The sequence below is a fragment of the Lynx canadensis genome, chromosome D2, assembly GCF_007474595.2.
Source record: "Lynx canadensis isolate LIC74 chromosome D2, mLynCan4.pri.v2, whole genome shotgun sequence".
Classification (NCBI taxonomy): Eukaryota; Metazoa; Chordata; class Mammalia; order Carnivora; family Felidae; genus Lynx; species Lynx canadensis.
This window is the reverse complement of record NC_044313.2, coordinates 82,017,442-82,023,441: the sequence shown is the minus strand read 5'-3', so window position 1 is coordinate 82,023,441 and position 6,000 is coordinate 82,017,442.

Below are 6,000 nucleotides of genomic sequence, written 5' to 3'. Positions count from 1 at the left end.
GCTGGTTTAGTGGTGATGAATTCCTTCAGTTTTTGTTTGTTTGGGAAAACTTTTATCTCTCCTTCTGTTCTGAATGACAGACTTGTTGGATAAAGAAATCTCGGCTGCATATTTTTTCTGTCCATCACATTTAAGATTTCCTGCCATTCCTTTCTGGCCTGCCAAGTTTCAGTAGATAATCGTATGTGTCTACCTTTGCATGTTAAGGCCCATTTATCTCTAGCTGCTTTCAGAATTCTCTCTTTATCCTCGTATTTTGCCAGTTTCACTATGATATGTCGTGCAGAAGATCAATTCAAGTTACGTCTAAAGGGAGTTCTCTGTGCCTCTTGGATTTCAATGTCTTTTTCCTTCCCCAGATCAGGGAAGTTCTCAGCTATGATTTGTTCAAGTGCAGCTTCAGCCCCTTTCTCTCTCTTCCACTTCTGGAATTCCTATGATACGGATATTGTTCCATTGATTGCATCACTTAGTTCTCTAATTCTCCCCTCATATTTCTGGGTTTTTTTAATCTCTCTTTTCCTCAGCTTCCTCCTTTTCCATAATTTAGCTTCTAATTCACCTATTCTCTCCTCAGCCTCTTCAATCTTAGCTGTGGTCGCCTCCAATTTATTTTGCACCTCATTTATATCATTTTTTAGCTCCTCATGACTATTTCTTAGTCCCTTGATCTCTGTAGTAATAGATTCTCTGCTGTCCTCTATGCTTTTTTCAAGCACAGCGATTAATTTTATTACTGTTATTCTAAGTTCTTTTTCTGTTATATTGCTTAAATCGTTTTTGATCAATTTGTTAGCTTTTGCTACTTCCTGGAGTTTCTTTTGAGGAGAGTTCTTCCGTTTCGTCATTTTGGTTAGTCCCTGGGGTGGCGCAGATCTGCGGGGCACTTCCCCTGTGCTGTCTGGAGTAACTTGTATTGGTGGGTGGGGAGTGGTGTGGCCCCTGTGTGGGCTGCTTGCACACTGCCAGGCTTGTGGTGGTGCTTTGATGGGATCTGGCGTATTACCTGGGGTGGATCCAGAAGGTGCACAGGGGCGGGAGGGTCAGACTCAGCTTGCTTTGCCTTCAGTGGTCCGCTTTGGGAGGGGCCTGCCGCACCTGGAGAGAGGCAGACCTGTTGGAGGGATGGATCCGCAGAAGCACAGCGTTGGGTGTTTGTGCGGTGCAAGCAAGTTCCGTGATGGGGAGTGGTTTCCTTAGGGGTTTTGGCTGGGGGATGGGAGAGGGAGATGGAGCTGGCCAGTGCTTTTGTTCCCTGTCGACCTGAGCTCTGTTTCCCGGGGTCAACACCTCTCCCTCCCAGTATCCTTTCGCCCTCCCGCTCTCCGAGCAGAGCTGCTGACGTTTAACGTTCCAGATGTTAAGTCCCGCTGGGGGTCAGAACTCCCTCCCTCTAGCCCCTCTGCTTTTGCAAGCCAGACTTTGGGGGCTCTTCCTTGCCAGGCAGGCTGCCCCTCCACCGCCCCAGCTCCCTCCCGCCAATGCATGTAGCGCACACCTCCTCTACGCCCTTCCTACCCTCTTCCACGGGCCTCTTGTCTACGCTTGGCTCCGGGGAGTCCGTTCTGCCATTCTTTGGGCAGTTTTCTGGGTTATTTAGGCAGGTGTGGGTGGAATCTAAGTGATCAGCAGGACGCGGTGAGCCCAGCGTCCTCCTACGCTGCCATCTTCCCAAGACCAGCCCATGTGCCTTTGAAAATAATATATGTTCTACTGTTTCAGATGAAATGTTTTGTATATATCTATTGTGTCCATCTGGCCCAATGTGTCAGTCAAAGACAGCGCTTCCTTGTTGATTTTCTGCCTGGATGATCTATCCATGATGGAAGTGGGGTTTTAAAGTTCCCTACTATGGTTGTATTACTGTCAATTTCTCTCTGTCTCTCTCTTTTGTTCATTAATATTTGTTTTGTGTATTGAGGTGCTTCTTTACTGAGTGCATGGACATTTACAATTATGGTCTCTTGTTGGATTGTTCCTTTATCATTATATAATATTCTTCTTTATCTTCTATTATAGTCTTTGTTTAAATGTCTATTTTGTCCACGGGCCCCTGGGTGGCTCAGTCAGTTGAATGTAAGAATTCGGCTCAGATCATGATTTCACTGTGGGTTTGAGTCCCACATTGGGTTCTGTGCTGACAGCATGGATCCTGCTTGGGATTCTCTCCCTCTCTCCATGCCCCTCCCCCACTCCCTCCCTCTCTATTTATTTATCCCAAAAATAAATAAACTTTTTTAAAAAAGTCTAGGGGCGCCTGGGTGGCTCGGTCGGTTGGGCTTCCGACTTCGGCTCAGGTCATGATCTTACGGTCCTTGAGTTCGAGCCCCGCGTCAGGCTCTGTGCTGACAGCTCGGAGCCTGGAGCCTGTTTCAGATTCTGTGTCTCCCTCTCTCTGACCTTCCCCCATTCATGCTCTGTCTCTCTCTGTCTAATTAAAACATTAAAAAAATTTTTTAAAAAGTCTAGATTTTTCTGATATAATATTGGTACACTGGCTTTTTTTGCTATTGTTTCCATTTACATGGATTGTTTCCATCCCTTCACTTTCAGTTTGTAGGTGTTTTTAGGTCTGAGATGAATCTCTTGTAGGCACCACATAGCTGGTCTGTTTTGCTTACCCATTCCACCACCTTGTGTCTTTTTATTAGAGCATTTAAACCATTTACATTTAATTATTGATATGTATGTACTTACTGCCATGTTGTTGTTTCCTGTAGTTCTTTTCTGTTACTTGCTTCCTTTCTTGCTCTCTTTGTAATTAGTTTTCTCTAATTTTTTAGAACGTTTATTTTACTTGTGAGAGACAGACAGAGTGTTAGCTGGGGAGGGGCCGAGAGAGAGGGAGAGACACAGAATGAGAAGCAGGTTCCAGGCTCAGAACTGTCAGCACAGAGCCCGATGCAGGGCTCGAACCCATGTACAGTGAGAGCATGACCTGAGTCAAAGTCGAATGCTTAACCAGCAGAGCCACCCAGGCGCTGCATAATTCATGAGTTTTTGTAGGTTTCTTTCTTTTTCTTTTCTCTTTACTTATTTTTTTTTGTGTGTGTGTATCGTTTCTAGGTTTTGAGATTTGGTTACCATGAGTTTCATGTATAATATCCTAAGTAAATAGCAGTCTATATTAACTTGATGTCATTTAAGTTCAAACACGTTCTGAAAAGAAAAGGGAGGACTTCTTTTTTTTACCCCCTTTCCACATTTTATGTACATGCTGTCATATTTTATATTTTATTCAACATTTCCTTATATCCAATTATGACCATTTCTTTTCTACTTAAAGAAGTCCCTTTAACATTTCTTATAATGCTTTTTAGTGGTGATAAACTTCTTTATGTGGGTTTATCTAGGAAACTCTTCACCTCTTCTTCAAATCTGAATGATAACCTTGGTGGGTATTCTCATTTGTATGTTTTTATGTTTTCAGCATTTTGAATATATCACCCACTCCCTTCTGGCCTGCAGGGTTTTTACTGAAAAATTAGTTCATAGTCTTAGAGGTTTTCACTTGTAGGTAACTTTTTATTTCCGTCTTGCTGCTTTTAAAATTCCCTCTTTATCTTTAGCCACTGACGTTTTAATTATTATATGTTGTGATGTGGACCTCCTTGGTTTACTGTGTTTGGAACTCTTGATGATTCTTGGACTGGTTGTTCATCTCCTTCCCTAGATGAAGGACATTTTCCCCCTATTAAGTTTTCTACCCCTTTCTCTCTCTCTTGCTGCTTCTTCTGAGATCCCTATAATGTGAATGTTTGTTCACTTGCTATTGTCCAAGAGGCCCTTTAACCTATCCTCATTTTTAAAATTCTTACCACTTTTTGCTGTTTTGCTTGGGTGCTTTTTCTTGTCCTTTCTTACAGATTGTTGATACAGTCTGCTGCAACTGCTAATGTGTTGATTCCCTCTAGTGTGTGTTTTAACATTTATGTCGCTTACTGTATTCTTCAACTCTGATTGGATATTTTTTATATTTTCTATCAATTTATTGAAGGCCTCACTGAGTTCCTCCACTCTTCTCTCCAGTCCAGTGAGTATCTTTATGATCATTATTTATTTTTTTTAAATCAGGCCTATTGCTTATCTCTGTTTCACTTATTTCTTTTTCTGAGCTTTGTTCTCGTTCTTTCTTTTGGAGCATGTTCCTCTGCGTCCCCATCTTGCTTGACTTCCTGTGTGTGCTTCTATGGATTAGGCAGAACAGGTGCTTTTTAGCCTGAGGGTATGGTCTTGTGTGTGGCTGTCCCCTAGACAGACTGTGTGTGCTTGGTGACTTTTTCTGGCTGGCTGGAGCTGGGGCTGGCGTGGGCTGGAGATCGTGAGGCTTTCCATGTGTTGGGAACCCTGTCAGAGTAGCTAAAGCTGATGAGGACGCAGGCTCTGTTCAGTGCACTGAGGGCACACTGCCAGGACAGCTGAAGCTGAGACGGGCACAAGCCAAGGTGTCCTGGGGTGCTCTGTGTGTGGGGTGGCAGATCTGAGGTGGCAGTGGGAGGTCTCTGAATTGCTCTGCACGGAAAGTACCCCGGCAGGACACCGAAAACGAAAGTAGGGGCAAGCTGTAGGCACCTGGGGCTCTACACACAGAGGTTCATCTTGGCAGGATAGCTGAAGCTGAAGTGGATGTAAACTGGGGTGTTCTAGAACTCTCCATGTACAGGGTGCCCCAAAGACGCTGCTAGAGCTGAGGCAGGGCACAGGCTGGTTGGTCATTGGGTGCTCCATGCAGGGGGTGCCCTGGCAGGACAGCTAACTTTAAAATGGGCATGGGCTGGTGTGGTCACCGAGCTCTCTGAGCAAAATATGCCCTGGCGAGACAGCTGACGCTGAGCTGGGTACAGGCCGGTTGTCCCACGGTGTCCAGTGCAGGGAGAGCCCTGGCCAGGCTACTGGAACCAAGACCTGTGCGGGCGGGAGCGTCCTGGGGTGCTCTGTGCGGGGGTCCCCTGGCCAGGTGGCTGGAAACATGTCCATAACTCCTTATGGACTTTTTCTTTGGTCTTTTACGTATCATTCCTGAAATGCTTTTCCACGAATCCTCTTTTCCTCTTTCTCTTCCTCAGATATTTTCACCAAAATGTGCTAAGGTGCTTTTTAAAAATATAGATTCTGGGGCTATGTCAAAATAACCACGGGTGGTGCTGGAAATATTTTCACCGTATTTCCCAGATACATATCACGTCATCGATGGTAAAAGAACACTGGCTTGGAACATGTGTCTTGAGCCTATTAATTTCTATGAAATCTGTGCCAACCCTTAGGATTCTTAGTGATACCTTGCTTTCTCTTTTTTCTTTTAATTTGGTGGTATTATTATTATTATTATTATTGCATGAGCCTTAATTTGTCTGGTTTTGCTAATGGGCATGTGGATGGTTTGTTTTTTGCCCCATAGACTCACCCTGGTCAAAAAACATAGGTGGAATAGGTAAACATTACTGTTTTTTTTTTTCCTTTCAGTTTATGGGGCTTCTGAGTTGGAAAGGAGAAGTATGGAACAAGAGAAAAACTCTAGGGATCTCAGAAAAAAACAAGGTTTCTCTGTGTTATGTGCCTTACACATTTAGGGCTATAACTGAGACTCGACATTCTGCTTGCACATCTACCCTTAATCAAGCTGCGTGATCAACAATACATTCGAGCCAAATTTATAATCGATTCCTGCTCTCATCGGTAATTGTGTGATTTACTTCAATTGCAATTAACTTGTGCAAGATGTGACCGTGGTGTGAATGCAACATCCTCACATGCTTCAGCTAATCATCACGAGTATTGATCTGCACGCCTCTCCAAAAACTGTAAGTAACACCAAAGGAAAACAAAACTTCCCAGGATCAAAGACGACCGTTCTTAGATCAAGGGTATGAAAATCACAGAATATAAGGGAAGGATACTGAAAACCATGGTTGAGTTCTATTTGCAGAAGAAATGAGATGACTGGATGTGCTACAAAGATTCACGAAGCTGCTTTTCCTAGAAGTCTTAGCACACAGCCTT